The following is a 17,531-nucleotide window of genomic DNA, read 5'->3' as shown; positions in this document are numbered from 1 at the left end:
TGAGCTATACAATGAAAATGTTATCTTCTTTAAAAGGCTATCTTCTAGCCTTTGTGTAAATGCAAAAGATAGGGGATGCTCTGAATTCTGATCTATCCAAGGTGTTTCGATTGTTTCCTAAATTTCAGAGCCATGCTGTCCTGTTGGAAAAGTATTTGCAAAGAGAAAATAACTAAGCACTGATTTCATGGGACTGCAAACAGAAAGCAGGATTGTATTGTGGCTGCTTCTGACAGCAGTGTCAGCAGATGCTCCCTCAAACTGTGCTTATACAGAAGCAAAGATCCTTTAACACATGGTGCTGTGTAGGTAAAAGTTAAACCCAAATGGCCATGTAATGCTCTTGGGATCTGGGGAGAAAATAAACACAGTATTTGCTGTATGCTGAAGGCCCAAGCCCTCCCTTGGCTAGCGCAACTAGGGGGAGCCGGAACATTCACAGGATACCTGTGCTGCCAGAATGCTGCTGGCCAGACCAGAGTTCCACATAACAGGCTTAGGGTGCCTCATAGTGGATGCATTTGGTTGCTCTTCTAAAAAAGGGAGCCATATGTACCCCGGCTGGTGCTGAGATAACACAATAATTGACACCTCACAATAACTGGTGTGAAATAGAGACGTAAATGCCGCTAAAAGGCTGGATGTGTCCCCTAGCTAGCATACTGCACCCCCTTTGTCCTTTGCTTGGGGGTCTGCCTGGCAGGTAGACCCTTCCTAGCCCTATATCTAAGTAGTGATCCTGCCCTGCCACCTGCATGTGTGCAAGCAAGGATGGGGCTGTGGAAGTTGCCTAGGCCAGCTTGCTTATCTAGCATGTGATGACACAATCTACCGCAGAATTGGAAAAGAAGAGAAATATTGATAGGCTTATTACAAACAACACCAAGTAAAGACATTATAGCCATAGAAGAAGCTAGAAAAAAAATAAAATGGGGAACTTTAAAATATCTCTGGTTGGCATTTTTAATGTGGGGCAACTTTCCAACCCCCAGGACTCCACTACACGCTTCATTTTTCAGTGACCTCCTCTGGCCTGTGTTACATGGGGCATGAGACGAGAGCATCACAATGGTTTCTCTTGGCCTTGCAATCTGTGAATGAAAGCAGGTAAACAGGGAAAAGGTGCAAAAGGTTAAAGAAATGCGTCTGTGGTGTGCTTTAGTTCAGAGTTCAGGCGTGCACGCCATAAAGCTTTTTCCAGAATCAGAGTCTCAGAATTCCCCATTGTGTTTTAGTGGCATGCTTCCCCTGCACTAGTGTAAGCAAGTAGGTGGTGCTGTCATTTATAAACTGAGGCTGTCTGTCTTCACTTAGCAGCAGGCACCCTGGCAACAGCAGAAGAGTTGTGGCTGTGCTGCCAGAAAGGAAATGAGACTCGAAGAATGCTTCATGAGGCCAATTTACTGCAGATTGTATTTGATATAAGGTTGCTGCACCTGAGGAACAAGCCGTACTAAAAGCAGTGAGTGGTGTGTGGAGCTCAGGAAAAAATATCTGTTCAGTTCCATCAGTCAGCACTCCCTTCCAGATGATGACCTATTGAACATTTCCAGGAAAAGCCGTGCCAAGCTTGTCAACTGCTTTCTTGGAAATACACTCCAGAAAAATGGCTTCCTTCCAGCAGGGATCTGCAGAAAGGCTGGACTGGATCGGGAGGTATATTTAGACACTGAGATGGATTCTCTTTTTCAGTTGCTGTTTCAGGGCTTCACGAACTTAGGCCATGACTGTTGTTGAGGGTCTGCGTATTGTTGACTCTTGCGTAAGGTTCTTAAGCACTAACTGTAACCAGTAGAAAGAGACAGGAATGATTTCTTGCTGTGTGCTTCCATATGTGGTTATTACTCATTTCCTTGCTTTTCACTCTTTAAATAGCAAGTCTGTGAATCCAGTATGTTGCCAATACATCGGACTTTTTTAGCCTGTGGTTGTATAACCACCTACAGGTGGACTCAAACCTGTAGAGCTTAGTGCAGGAGCTTCTATAGTTTGAGCTGCCTGGCTCTCAGCTAAGGCTGAAAAGGAGATTAATTCTTGCTCTGTGTAAGTGGTTTGGGTGCCACTATGTGGGACAGTGAACCACACCCTTAAGAGTGTGGGTTACAGTTAGCATCAACTTCCAGGTGCACTGCATTCCCAAATGGCAATCACAGTTTGCTTCTGTAAGGAAAGTGCCAGCAGGCACAAGCTACTGCTCAAGGATTTGGGGAATGTGTCCTTTAGAGATCATTTGCATGAAAATACAAAGGTGTACATATGCAATGCTTTGAAAACAAAGCCTGATGGGAGCACATGAAGCAATGACATTTTGTTTATTGTAAGCAACATGTAAAGTCACAGTTTATGCTATCACCCAGTGTGAGAATTGTAGAGTCTCACCAGTTCTTGAAGTTGTTGTGGGGGTACAGGGCAGTCATCACCATTGTGTAAGATATGGATTCAGAGGGATCCCTCCATCTAAGCATTGTAAAAGAAAAGGAGCGGGATGGATAGTGGTTGAACCAGTTGGCTAGAAGCCTTTTGGCTTTACAGCTGTAAGATTGGTTTGACTAGTTCTCCCCCACCACTGTTCAAAGCTAGACCTAAAGACAGGTCTATAGCTATTCTGTGCGAATCCACCTTGGTGGATATTGAGATGCTGTGGCTAGGCCCACAGATGAACACCACTATGAGCTGAAATCACTGAGAGCTGAAGTCACTGAGAGATGAATAGAGCTAGGGAGAGCTGGAATCACAGGGTTTTGCCTATAGCAAAACCCACAAGACAGCAGCAGGCGACCATTGGATGGCTGGTAGGAGTAGCTGATAGAAGGAGTAGCAGGCAGCTGGGAGGCACGGCCGGCAGATGGCCAGTAGGAGAAGGAGCAGGTGGCCGACGGGTGCGATCGGCGGATGGTTGGTAAGAGAAGCATCAGGCAGCTGGCAGGCATGACCGGTGGTTGGCCAGTAGGAGAAGCAGCAGGTGGACAGCAGGAGCAACCGGCGGGCGGCCTGTGGGTCAGCGGGCAGGGGGCAAGTGGAACGCCAGACCAGCACAAAGGTGGCATTGCCTTAGGCTCAATGAGGGAATGCATCAGAGTGATGTGCCAGGGCCTGGACGGAGCTGTAAGTGGGGCATTTGAAGAGGGATACAGAGAAAGTTTGGGTGTATGGATTGGCTGTTTACTGTATTGGACTAGTGAGCCTGAGAGGCCAAGGACACTGCTCAATCCATTTGAGCTGGGACAGTTACTTGAGGATTGGTTATGAACTCTGAGTGTGGTATTTTCCCAAGCTTTTCAACACTCAGACTCTGTGCTTCCACGTAGGGAAGCATTGCCTCTCCAAGGCGCCCAGGGGTGTGTGAATTTCACAGGCTACTGGGTGGGGGCTCAAGCCGGTTTTATGTGAGATGGATGAAAAGGAACCCCTAGATGTTGAACCCGGCCCAGGTTGCTGCCAACTCCTTCCAACAGAGGGGTTACACTTCTGTGATCACTTTCTTACTGTAATTTAGTCAGTACCATGAAGTCATTTTCTTGTGTGCTGGATTCACTCACGGCTGGATTCCATTGGCTGCTGTGTGTCGGGAACATACATTGATCCACTTGATGTGTCATTCGTGAATAGTGTATCTGAAGTCAACATACTTTGATCTGCTTTGCTGTGGTGAATCATTGGCTGATGCTCTCCTGTCAACTCCAGCTACATTTCTCGTTCTAGCAGAGTAAAGGAGTCGGTGGGAGAGTGCTTGGCAGTTGGTTTCTTGTATCTATACTAGACGTGATAAATCAACCCCAGCTGGATCAGTCACTGCCTGTGGATCCAGCAGGTAGTGTAGACATGCCCTTAAGAGTTGGATGAGAGTGGGCATATAGACCTCCCGTGGGATCTTCACACAAAACTTCACTCTAAATCAGGAGCGAGCAAAGTGGGAGGGGCAGGACCTTTGAGGGGCATGAAGTTTCATAAGAGTGGACGCAGCATGATCAGCTGCTACGTGTCAGGCTCATCCAGCTCATTAAAAATATTGAAATATGTTACTATTTTATGGATGGATATTCACATTTATGTACTGATTAGCTTTTACATTCTACATACCTATTTTCTTACACCTGACAAAAAGGTGGGCTTTTTTTTTTATATGACCATAACTGAAATTTCCATCTGTTTGGTTTACATTAGACAGGTTGGGAGGCCCCTCCTAATTGCAGGGAAGACAAGTGGGGCCTGATATAAAAAGTTTGCTCACCACTGCTCTAAGTCACATATGCACTCTGGTGTGGGAACACCCATCTCAGAACTCACATCCTGGCTGAGATTTTTAAAAATTAAAATCCCTTTGAATGGTTGAGGCACTGTGAGGAAGGAGATTCTGTATTGCTTGTTGCCCTTACTCTGTGGAGTGCAGTTAGCTGGTGGGCATTCTGTGTTAAGCCGCGTCTACACGTGCCGGCTACTTCGAAGTAGCTGCGCCAACTTCAAAATAGCGCCCGTCATGGCTATCCGTGGCGGGCACTATTTCGAAGTTGACATTGACGTAAGGCGGCAAGACGTCGAAGTCGCTATCCCCATCAGGAGATGGGAATAGCGCCCTACTTCGACGTTGAACGTGGAAGTAGGGAACGTGTAGCCATTGCGCGTCCCACAACATCGAAATAGCGGGGTCCGCCATGGCGGCCATCAGCTGAGGGGTTGAGAGACGCTCTCTCCAGCCCCTGAGCTCGATGGTCGCCACGTGCAGCGGCCCCTTAAAGCTCCCTGCTCCCTGCCTTCCGGTGCAGGAAGCTGAGAGAGTGTGCAGGTGGCAGCCCAGCCACGCAGCCAGCCTACACGCTCCTCTGCAGCCAGAACAACCCCCCACCACTGCGATGGCCACCCCCCAGCCCCCTAAGCACCCCCAGGGCACCCCCCCCAAGGGGAGCCAGGGCTCCCACACCGGCAGCCAGGCTGGGAAGCGGCAGCGGGGCCCCTTCTGGACGGAGGCCGAGCTTCGGGGCCTGCTGGGGCTCTGGAGTGAGGAGGAGGTGCTCCAGGTAATGGGGAGCAAGAGGAGGAACACGGATGCGTTCGCTCGGCTGGCCGAGGGCCTAGCCACCCGGGGTCACCCTGCCCGCACTCCTGACCACGTCAGGAGTAAGGTGAAGGAGCTGCGGCAGGGTTACGCCTGGGCCAGGGATGCGGCCGGCCGATCTGGGGCCACCCCCGTCACTTGCCCCTTTTATAGGGAGCTCAGGGCCATCCTGGGACCCCGGCACCCCTCCTCCCCTCCGGCCACTCTTGATACCTCGGCCAATGAGCCCCAGCAGGCCCCAGAGGCGGAGTCCGCCCCGGAGGTAAGCCCCACACCCCAGGTCCTCCTCCAGCGACGCAGGGCTCCGGATCCACATCCCGTCCCGGAGCTCCAGCAGGGCGTCTGCCCACTGGGTGTCCTCCGACCATGGGAGTGGACCATCAGGTATGTACCCCCCCAGTGCACACCCCCGGGGTTGAGGGGCAGGGGTAACAGATATGACCAGGGCCCTCCTCATGCCCAGATGACCATGGCCCCAGGGACAGCAGTGCCATGTCCCTCAGAAGAGTGCATCAGCCCCTGCCCCCCCAGCATGACAGTGCCATGCCCCATCCCTGGGGATGGGGGTAGCGGAACTTAGGGTCCCCCGGGGGGAGGGGGTGGGAGACCCAGCAGCAGCAGCAGCAGCAGCAGCATCTCCCGGGGATGGGGATGGGGAACCAGCAGCAGAGGGGTGGGGGGACAACGGCCACAGCTCAGGGGCCACACTAACGGCTGTCTCCACTCTTCTTCCCCCCCTGTGTTCCACAGCTGCACCATCGGAAGGACCAGAGAGCGCCGCCGGCGAGGTGTCAGTGGTCCCGGAGAGCCCACCAGGGCCATCACTCCAGGCCAGCCCCTCGGCGGAGCACCGACCGGCCCCAGGGCGGGGACAACGGTGGAGCCAGCACCGCCCCCGGACGGCGACGGACCCCCAGCTGCTGGCCATCCTTCGTCGGCAGCTGGAGGTCTCCGAGCAGCGTCTGCGGGTGGAGGAGCAGCACTTCCAGCTCCAAGAGCGGGTGCTGGCCTGGCACCAGGAGGCATGGGGGGCCTTTATGCGCACTTTGGAGTGCATAGCAGACTACCTGGCCCCCCATGTCGCGCCGGCCACCGCTCTGCCCGCCCTGCCTGCTCCACCCGCCATCGCACCGCCATCCGCCACCGAGGGCCCATCTGCCGAGGGGGACCTAGGGCCAGCTGACACCTGCCGGCCTTATCTCCCGGTCCGCTCGGCCCCCAGCCAGCCCCGGCGTGGGCTGCGGCCGAGGCGCAGGTCGTGGCCGCCCACCCCCAGCGCTGGACATTAGGGGGCGTGGGGCCCAGGACGTGGTCCCCCCTCCCTTTGTATATATCCCCCTCACCTATGTTTTGTCTATAGTTTGTATTAGACCCCTGTTCTGTTATGTTATGATGATATCTGCCCCCCCATGTAAATAGTTCTCCCCTTCCTTGTCTTCCCCTTTTTTTTCCTTTCATCTGATAATACGTATATATATAATATTTATTTTGGCTGTACATAGTTATAATATAAGAAGAAGAGTTCAACATATATATTCTGGTTTGACAAAAAACATGTCTGTTTTTATTTACAAGAAAAGCGGGGGTGTGTGCTCTTGGGTGCTCTGTGGTGTGGGCGTAGGGGCAGGGAGTGTTGTGGAGGATGGGGGGGGTGCAGTGCAGGGCCTGCCAGCATTCACCCTGCGGCCTTTTCGAACTGGGCCTGCAGGGCCTCCCAGACCCAGGTCCCTTCGGGGTCCACCTGGCGACTGAGGGCAGCGGGTGGCTGCACATTGGCCCTGCCAGCCTCCACAGCCCAGTCCTGAAAGAAGGCCTCCCCCTTGCTCTCGACGAGGTTGTGGAGGGTGCTGCATGTGCCCACAATCTGGGGGATGTTGGTGGGGCCCGCATCAAGGTGGGTGAGGAGACACCTCCAGCGCCCCTTGAGGCGGCCAAATGTGCGCTCCACCACCTGATGCGCGTGGTTCAGGCGCATGTTGAAGTGCTCCTTGCTGGCTGACAGGTGGCCCGTGTAAGGGTGCATGAGCCAGGGCCAGAGGGGGTATGCCGCGTCTGCGATGACGCAGAGGGGCATGGTGGTGTCCCCCACAGGGATCTCCCACTGGGGGATGTAGGTCCCCGCCTCCAGCTGGCGGCACAGGCCCGAGTTCCGGAATACCTGGGCATCGTGGGTGCTGCCAGGCCAGCCCATATAAATGTCCTGGAAACGGCCCCGGCTGTCCACCAAGGCCTGGAGGACTACTGAGTGGTAGCCCTTCCTGTTTAAGTAGCGTCCTCCACTGTGCTCCGGGGCGCGGATGGGGATGTGAGTCCCATCCAGAGCCCCGAAGCAACTGGGGAAGCCCAGGGTGGCAAAGCCCGCGATGGCGGCATCCGGGTCCCCAAGCCTCATGAGCCTGTGGAGGAGCAGGGCGTTGATGGCGCGGATGACCTACAGGGGAAGCACATGGGAGAGCACCAATGAGGGGTGTGCAGGGTGTGTGTGGCCCTCCCCTGCCAGGGCTGCCTCCCCCTCCCCCCGTGGGTCCTCTTACCTCCATGAGGACAGCCCCAACAGTGGCCTTGCCGACGCCAAACTGCTGGCCCACGGATCGGTAGCTGTCTGGAGTGGCCAACTTCCAGACAGTGATGCCGGCTCATTTCTCCACGCTGAGGGCACGCCGCATGAAGGTGTCCTGGTGCCTGAGTGCGGGGGTGAGCCACTGGCATAGCTCCAGAAATGTCTGTCGGCTCATGCAAAAGTTCTGGAGCCAGCGGTCGTCGTCCCACTCGCTGAGCACCAGCCGCTCCCACCAGTCGGTGCTCGTGGGGTAGCTCCACAGCCAGCGGTGTGTGTGGCGGGGCGGGCAGGGGGCTGCAGGGTTTGGGGTTGCTTCCTGCTCCCCTGTGGGCAGCTCCTCCTCTGTGGCTAGGATGTGATCAGCTGCCTCCTGCATGGCATTGAGCAGGGCGAGCACTGCTCCTACAGGGGTGGCTGTGTGGACCCCTGGCTGCTGCTGCTGCTGCTGCTGCTGCTGAGGGTCCATGACTGCGTCGCTCGAGGTGTGCGTGCCTATGGCTCTGCAGACCATGTGCTGTGCAGGCTGAGTGTGTCTGGGAGGGGCCCTTTAAGGGAGCGGCTAGCTGTTGCCCCGGAAGCGCTAGTCCGCCCTGTGACCCTGTCTGCAGCTGTTCCTGGCACCCTTATTTCGATGTGTGTTAGTTTGGCGTGTAGATGTTCCCTCGGAGCGCCTACTTCGATGTGGTGCTGCCCAACGTCGATGTTGAACGTCGACGGCACCAGCCCTGGAGGACGTGTAGACGTTATTCATCAAAATAGCCTTTTGATGTCGCTACATCGAAATACGCTATTTCCATGTAGCATACACGGGTAGACATAGCCTTAAAGTAGTAATGAAAATAGGCTTCCCCTCCCCCTCCAAGAGATTTGTGGGTGTGGTGAGATTTACTGGTAGTGGTTCTATGAGCTAAATTGTGCATCTGACTAATGCATCAAACAGACCAGCCCACCAGGCCTTTTGCAAGGATTATTCATTTCAAATCATCAGGTCCCTTCATACATGACTTACTGGGCTAAGTTCACACTAACTGCATACACAGCTTTCTTATTTGGGGCAAAATTCTGTGAACAGAAAACTCTCCAGTGAGTGATTAATGCTGGAAATAGCCCTTCTGCCTGGTTGTAGTGTTACTTTACACAGTTTTATTTCTTTAGATCCTACATCATCAACAAAATGGTCATTGCAATTTTTTATGCATTTCATTTGTCTTTGCTTCTCAATGAGGTCTTCCTTTCTTATTCTACTGTGAAAGAATCTCAGGTGTTTACATTTTTTAAGTTAACTTAGCCCTCTTTTTTGAGCCTGAAGTGATTGATCGAAAAAAGGACCAGCAGTTGTATAGGTTTCTTCTACCTGCCCCACGAATGTACTTCATCCTTTAATCGAGATGGACTGTCATAGTGTATACTGAGATGCATAACTAAAGTTCTAGTTCATACTTCTTTCTGTTATGGCTTTTGTAATATGTGGCTATCTCTCCACAGAGAGTTGGAAGACATCCACCAATTCACTTCTTCCAGTATATGGGACACTGGATAGCCCTTTACTGCTGTCCTTTTCTGTGTTCCTCCCATCTTCTTTTTGCCATGCAGGTTACCTTACATCATAGGCTGTCCACTACAGGTTGGTATTTAGCTCCTTGGATGTAGCCTTAAGGAAGATAAACAAAAGTTAAATAGTTGAAGTGGAACTGAAAGATAAAAGAAAGACCCTGTGCACTGTGAAACAGCTGCTGTGTTCCTCTCCAAAAGTGGTCACATTTCTGTGGGGTATGAACTGAACTTTCTCTCTCTTTAGCTGTGTCTACACGTGCACGCTACTTCGAAGTAGCGGCACCAACTTCGAAATAGCGCCCGTCGCGGCTACATGCGTCGGGCGCTATTTCGAAGTTAACTTCGACGTTAGGCGGCGAGACGTCGAAGTCGCTAACCTCATGAGGGGATCGGAATAGCGCCCTACTTCGACGTTCAACGTCGAAGTAGGGACCATGTAGACGATCCGCGTCCCGCAACGTCGAAATTGCTGGGTCCTCCATGGCGGCCATCAGCTGGGGGGTTGAGAGATGCTCTCTCTCCAGCCCCTGCGGGGCTCTATGGTCACCGTGGGCAGCAGCCCTTAGCCCAGGGCTTCTGGCTGCTGCTGCGGCAGCTGGGGATCCATGCTGCAGGCACAGGGTCTGCAACCAGTTGTCAGCTCTGTGTATCTTGTGTTGTTTAGTGCAACTGTGTCTGGGAGGGGCCCTTTAAGGGAGCGGCTTGCTGTTGAGTCCGCCCTGTGACCCTATCTGCAGCTGTGCCTGGCACCCTTATTTCGATGTGTGCTACTTTGGCATGTAGACGTACCCTCGCAGCACCTATTTCGATGTGGTGCCGTGCAACGTCGAAGTTGAACATTGACGTTGCCAGCCCTGGAGGACGTGTAGACGTTATTCATCGAAATAGCCTATTTCGATGTTGCTACATCGAAATAAGCTATTTCGATGTTGGCTTCACGTGTAGACGTAGCCTTTAGCACCTAAACCTGATGGTTGTGAGGCTCAATCAGTTAATGCTTGAGAGCATTTAGAGGTCCTTGATTGAAGGATGCTACAGATGTACTATGTGTCCTTATAGTCTGAACCAGTGGTCTGGAAGTGAGGTGTTCCCTGTTTGCGGTCCGCTGAGCCATCCCGTTCGACATTCTCTCATTGCTTAAAAGAGGAAGCTAATTCTTTTATGCTGGTTACACCCCGGTTAGGAATTCTAATCTTCATCATAATCTTCTCCACAGTAAACCACAATTGCCAATTTGCAAATTCTTCATAAATGAAGCTAAGCATATTATTTCCTTTAGTCTAGCAGTGGGCTCTTCCTACCCCCAACCCCTTCCAAACTTTAGCTTCCTTCATGCTGACCCTACCTCTCCACACATGCAGCCAGCATCTGCCTACAGCCTTTGCTGGCTGATTCAGATGGCTGCTTTTTGCTTTAATGTTGCATAGGCTCTGACATTCTCCAGGCTTCTTTTCCTAGCTGCTGCTGACCGCAAGCTGTCTGATATTTTTATTCTTTAATCAGCAGAGCCAAGTTATTATTGTCTCCCTACATGCAGAGAAGTCATTGTGCCTCTCTTCAAGAAGTAGTTCAACAATTGCATTAATTATAATACATAGATTGGTGTGGGTTTCTTTCTTTTCTTTCTTTTTATAACAGCCTCTGACTTGCAAGTGTCTTTGTATGGCTTAATGATAACATGATTCACCATATGAGAAGTTTAAACTGTAAAGCTAATGAGAGTCTCCTTGCAGTATATTTTAGTCATTATTCATTTTGCTCTGCTGATTGATTTTGATTTTTGGGACTTTTTATGGAAGTTTTAAAATGTCAGTGGCATACAACGTGTTTGCTTTAATCTGCCAAGGGATCTCTGTGGAGCCACACGTGCAGTAAAACAAAGGTGTCTTTAAAAGCCATCTATGAAATCAAAACACAGCAGTAGAAATGCTCTGAACAAGGAAAAACTCTTGGCCACATCTCGTGTGTTTTTTGCATGTAACATTTTGGCTATGTCTACACTAGCCCCCCCCTTTCGAAAGGAGGATGCTAATGAGACACTTTGGGATATGTTAATGAGGCACTGCAATGAAAGTGCTGCTTGCAGTTGTGCGTGGCTGCTCTACACGGGGTCCTTTCTAAAGGACCCTGCACTCTTCGAAATCCCCTTATTCGAAAAGGACCCCGTGTAGACGAACCACGCGTGATCAAAAGCGGCACTTTCGAAGTGCCATGGCTGCCATTATGCTAATGAGGTACTGCATATTCATTGCAGTGCCTCATTAGCATATCCTGAAGTGTCTCATTAGCATCCCCCTTTCGAAAGGGGGGTGCTAGTGTAGACACGGCCTTTGTGTCCAACAAAGTGCGGAGTTAGGGTGAAAATATAATATCCTGGCCTGCCTGTAACCACCCCTGGGCCTGATTTGCCTTCTTGTTACCTCAGTTACCTCTGATTACTATGGAGCTGCGTTGATATGCAACTAGAGTAATGCAGCTCTTCTGCTCATGTAAGTTGCTGTAGCTCTACGGGCAATTTACTCCTGCTGAATCCTGCACTCTGTAAACAGTACTGTTGGGGAACACAAGCACTGCTCCCTTCTAGCATGCACAGGCTGGTATGAATAACCACATTAGCAATGACCCTGCCCCATCTCTGCGTGCTGGCCAATGGGGTTCATTCAGTCAATGAGCCGCACCTTCCAGGTACAGCGGCATTACCACAAAAATATGTTTTCCCCAGTGTAGCCTGACAGTTTATGAGGCCTAAGCTTCTCAATATGTATTAATCCAGTGCAGTTAATTCAGTGGCTTAACCTAAAAAATGGCTACCTTATTTTTTGTTGTACGCCATTTTGCAGTAACCTCAAAGGTTAATGGTAGGGTAGCATGAAGGAGTAATAACTCGTCAAAAATATCCATAGCTATACATGTTTCTACACAGGAGCGCATCTGTGCCGAAAGCCATTGTAAATCCGTGCGTGAAACAAACAGCTAAAGTGCAGCCATCCAGCTCCTAGGAGCAGATTTGCCGTCACTTTGCAGGTAGTCACTTACACTAAGGTTACGCCTACACTACAGCGATCTGTCGATGGACGTTACTGCAAGAATGAGTTTGTTGAAAGTTAATTTTTCTGTTTTCTGCTCTGCAAGAATTAGCTTGTTGCAAGTTTTTTTCTTCTGTTTTCTCCCATATTTTTACCCCTAAATACAAGGCATAAAGATAATTCATATCAGTACAAGCCCTGGATCTAACTGTCAAGTTGTACTCTTTTAACCACACACCAACTTAGAAAAAGGGATGGTTGTCATACAGAGCATGCCTCAAAGATCAGTAACATCAAGCCCATGGGTTGCACCTATCCTATTATTGGGAAAAAGTAAAACAAGGGTCACCAAGGTGGTATGTCTGAGTACTCTTACCCTTTCTCAAAGCTTACGCACAAGGCCATAACATCACACCTCAGGCATATTCAGCATGACACCTCCAATGAGTGTCACCAGTCACACCTGTGTACTCCATAAATTCCTAGGGTGCCAATGTCTAATTTGGTATTGTCAAGGTGGAATTAAGGTGATGTAAAAGGGACTATAATAACCCCTGGCAATAGGAAATAAAAAGTTCATGAGCGGCTCATAAGAGACTCCTCAAAGAGTTTTTAAGACTCTTGCCTCACTTTGATTTCTTTTCTCCAGTACCGGCTCTCGCTTTTCTAACCTCAACCTCCTTGTACTACTATCATATGAGCTCTCCTCGCTGTCCATGGAGCAGAGGATCTCAACTCCTAGGCTTCTTGGGAGGGAGTAAGTATAGTATCCACCAAAATATAAACTGTAGTAACTAATGCAAACCACAATCAGTATGGTGGGCTAAAATAGTAAAAAGGTACATAGTCTGCCAGTCTACATTGACTGTCTCTATTTTTCAATACCACTCAGTTTGTACTTTTATATTAATTCAACTTTTTGTTTTAAATCAACCTGCTGTAAAAGAAAATAAAGAAAAGTCTTGTTAAATTTACTTTTGTAATCATTGGGAATTCCAGGACTACCTGTAGTCCTGGAGCTTTTCTAGCCCTATGGGGTTTAAATTGTTCAGGGTGTGGGTACGGGCCTTTAATCTTCAAGTCCAATTAGCAAGTCTAACCTAAATTATGGAGCTATACCTATGTTATAGAACTGGAAGGGACCTCGAGAGGTCATTGAGTCCAGTCCCCTGCACTCACAGCAGAACTTATCACCATCCCTGACAGATTTTTAGTAAGTTCTTCCAAACATCCTTAAATCCTTGGTTACACCAGGCAGTCTCAACCAGCATTTGTTTTTGTGGTTCTCCTGCTATACAGCCACAGTGTCCCTTCTAAACCTCTGCCTGGCCCATCAGGATTTCCTCTGCCTTCTAGTCTTTTTGCCCCTTCCCAGGTCAATGATGGCCACAGCAAGGCCCACAGCAAGTAGCAGATGAACTGTCCAACGGTTGTCTACCCAGCCTGCAGTCTTGTCCTCCTCAGCCCATTGGTCACCTTGGTTACTTCACGAGATCTTCAGATTCCCTTGCTTAGTTTCGAGAATGAGGGAGCCGAGAACCCATTTTCAACACTGAAAGGCTCTCACATTAAGATTAGAGAGATTGCTAAGTATGTGGTAACACTCAGTCCTTCTGAGCATGTTGCCAAGTGCTTTCACATTCTGGAGGAATCGCTTAATCAACAGCACGATTTACTTTGTAACAGTCTATTGTCAGCAGTGTTGTGCATATGTTTGCCTTGTACGGCAAATGTATAGGGAGAGTCATAAAAGCCCAATTTTGAGAACAGACCTCTCTTTCGCTGTGTCTCCATCGCAAGAGATTTTCACATTTGGCATTTCAATGAGATTTCATCCTCTTGGTTTCTTGCTGTTGGCAATGAGAACATCCTATTCCCTCACGGTGCATCTGTACTGCAAGTGAAGATGTGGGGCTGAGCCTTGCCAGCCGACTCAGGCTCACTGGGCTGTTTGACAGTGGCCTAACTGTATATAACTCTGGAACAGGCTGGAGCCCAGGCTCTAGGACTGCAAAGTGGGGAACTCCCAGAGCTTGGGCTGCAGCTTGAGCTTGAACATCTTGGCTACGTCTACACGTGCAGCCAACATCGAAATAGTCTATTTCGATGAATAACGTCTACACATCCTCCAGGGCCGGCAACGTCGATGTTCAACTTCGACGTTGCTCAGCCCAACATCGAAATAGGCGCAGCGAGGGAACGTCTACACGTCAAAGTAGCACACATCGAAATAGGGATGCCAGGCACAGCTGCAGACAGGGTCACAGGGCGGACTCAACAGCAAGCCGCTCCCTTAAAGGGACCCTCCCAGACACAGTTGCACTAAACAACACAAGATACACAGAGCTGACAACTGGTTGCAGACCCTCTGCCTGCAGCATAGATCCCCAGCTGCCGCAGAAGCAGCCAGAAGCCCTGGGCTAAGGGCTGCTGCCCACGGTGACCATAGAGCCCCGCAGGGGCTGGAGAGAGAGCATCTCTCAACCCCCCAGCTGATGGCCGCCATGGAGGACCCAGCAATTTCGACGTTGCGGGACGCGGATTGTCTACACGGTCCCTACTTCAACGTTGAACGTCGAAGTAGGGCGCTATTCCTATCTCCTCATGAGGTTAGCGACTTCGACGTCTCGCCGCCTAACGTCGAAGTTAACTTCGAAATAGCGCCCGACGCGTGTAGACGCGACGGGCGCTATTTCGAAGTTGGTGCCGCTACTTCGAAGTAGCGTGCACGTGTAGACGCAGCTCTTCACTGCAGTTAAACAGCCCCTTTGCCCAAGTCTGCTGGCACAGGCCAGCCCTGGGCTTTTCTGTGCAGCGTAGACCTGCCCTCAGAGCTAACATTCTCGCCAATTGGCTTCTCATATTGGAAACCAGTCCTCTCTCAATAGTGATTGAGCTTCCATTTATTTATTACAAATCACACTTCTTCGCTGTAGTCCTGCAGCCAGATTCTCAGAACAGCGTCAGAGCACAGTGAAATCTCCAATTGCGCTATTTCCAGTAAACACCGCTGAGACAAGACCTATACAGACAACATGTGAGGAGAAGGCGACAGGCTCCTTCTCCAGCAAAGCAGACAACAAATGGAGAAGTCCTCTAGGAAGAAAATAGAGAGGACCCCTAGTCCTCACAAAACTTTCTCCAGGTGGTTCAGTATTCAGCTCTCTTCCTAAGGGCCCTGTTAGGTGAGCCATCACCACGGGGATCCCAGGCTCTTATCAATGCCAGGCCTGCTGTATGCTTGGACAGAGCTCTGTGTAAGCTGGCAAGCTTGTCTCTCTCACCAACAGAAGTTGGTCCAATGAAAGAGACACCACTAAGGTGTTTGAGGTGCTATCTTCTCACTGAGAGGTTCAACAGCTCAGTCTGCCTACTCCTGGTGTAAGGAATGTGCCAGCAGGAGGTCAATACTGCTGAAGGAGTTGGGGAATGTGTCCTGCAGAGATCATTTGCATGAAAATACAAAGGAGTGCATATGTAATACCTTGTAAAGCAGGGAAAGCAGAGGGTTTGTCTATTGTAAGCAACACGTTGTTGTGAAGTCACACTGTATGCTGTCACCCAGTGTAAGAACTGTGGAATCTCAACAATGCTTGAAGTTTTGTGGGGGTACATCAGTACTGTGTAAAATATGGATTACAGAGGGTTCCCGTCCCTCAAAGCATTGTGTGAGTGAAAAGGGGGAGGCATGGAACCCCTGCATGAGCTACTGTGCCTGTGCTGGAAAGAGGGTGAGGTTCCACAGGATATGCGTGACGGTAACATTGTAACGTTGTATAAGAACAAAGGAGACAGAAGCGACTGCAATAACTACCGTGGAATCTCCCTCCTAAGCATCACTGGTAAACTGTTCGCTCGCGTCATCCTTGGCAGACTCCAGAAGATTGCTGAGAGGGTGTACCCCAGATCTCAGTGCGGATTCCGCGCAGAGAGGTCTACCGTTGTTATGGTCTTCTCTCTAAGGCAGCTGCAGGAGAAGTGCAGGGAGCAGAGAAAGCCACTCTACATAGCCTTCATCGATTTGACCAAGGCTTTTGACTTGGTCAGCAGGGATGGTCTGTTCAAACTGCTCCACAAGATAGGCTGTCCTCCACGGTTACTGAAGATGATCCAGTCATTCCACAAAAACATGAGAGGAACCATTCAATATGACGACGCATTATCGGATGCTTTCAGAATCAGGAGTGGCGTCAAACAAGGATGCGTGCTTGCTCCAACATTGTTCGGGATCTTCTTCGCACTCCTCCTGAAGCATGCCTTTGGATCTTCAACAGAGGGCATCTTGCTGCACACAAGATCCGATGGGAAACTGTTTAACCTTGCAAGGCTGAAAGCTAAGTCTAAGGTGCGAGAAGTCCTCATTAGAGACATGCTGTTCGCAGATGATGCTGCTGTAGTGTCTCACACAGAAGACCAGCTTCAAAAACTGCTGGATCAGATCTCCAAAGCGTGCAAGGACTTTGGGCTTACCATCAGCCTAAAGAAGACGAACGTACTCGGTCAGGATGTTGCTGAATCCCCATCAATCAGCATTGACAACTATACGTTAGAGGTCGTCCACGAGTTCGTTTACCTAGGGTCCACCATCACTGACACCCTGTCGTTGGACACTGAGCTAAATAGGAGGATCGGAAAAGTGACCACAACTCTGTCCAGACTCAGCAAGAGAGTGTGGAATAACAACAAGCTGTACACTCACACCAAAATGCAAGTCTACAGAGCCTGCATCCTCAGCACCCTCCTTTATGGCAGCGAGACTTGGACCCTGTATGCCCACCAGGAAAAGAGGCTGAAAGTCTTCCACTTGCGCTGCCTCAGGCGCATCCTTGGAATATCATGGAAGGACAGAGTGACCAACACTGCCGTCCTCAAGCAAGCTGGAATCCCAACCATGCACACCCTCCTCAGGCAGCATCGACTCCGCTGGCTTGGCCACGTCCACAGGATGAACGATGGAAGGATTCCAAAAGACATCCTGTATGGTGAGCTAGCCTCTGGCAAAAGACCTCCCGGACGCCCCCAGTTGCGTTACAAAGATGTCTGCAAGAGAGACCTCAGAGAGGTAGACATCGAGCTGGACAACTGGGAAGATCTAGCAGATGACCGCAGCAGATGGAGGCAGGGGTTACACAAGGGCCTTCAGAAGGGCAAGATGAAGATCAGACAGCTAGCAGAGGAGAAGCGAGCGCACAGAAAGCACACTAAGGACTTGCCAGACACCCACTACATCTGCAAGAGATGCAGCAAGGACTGTCACTCTCGTGTGGGTCTTTATAGTCACAACAGACACTGTAAATGAAGTCCTCAATTGAAACTTTAAAGGGCACGATCCATAGTC

General features: G+C 50.3%; 1 long non-coding RNA gene across 1 annotated transcript in view; it reads right to left on the bottom strand.

Moving 5' to 3' along the window:
* LOC142022261 (uncharacterized) overlaps nucleotides 1-17,531 on the bottom strand; it is a 51,048-nt gene that overhangs the window by 11,134 nt on the left and 22,383 nt on the right. Inside the window, exon 2 of the long non-coding RNA XR_012647894.1 lies at nucleotides 7,588-9,264. This is a non-coding gene — a long non-coding RNA (uncharacterized LOC142022261). The remainder of the gene's footprint in view (nucleotides 1-7,587; nucleotides 9,265-17,531) is intronic.

The sequence above is a fragment of the Carettochelys insculpta genome, chromosome 1, assembly GCF_033958435.1.
Source record: "Carettochelys insculpta isolate YL-2023 chromosome 1, ASM3395843v1, whole genome shotgun sequence".
NCBI classification, from domain to species: Eukaryota; Metazoa; Chordata; order Testudines; family Carettochelyidae; genus Carettochelys; species Carettochelys insculpta.
This window is presented reverse-complemented; position numbering and strand designations above follow the sequence as displayed.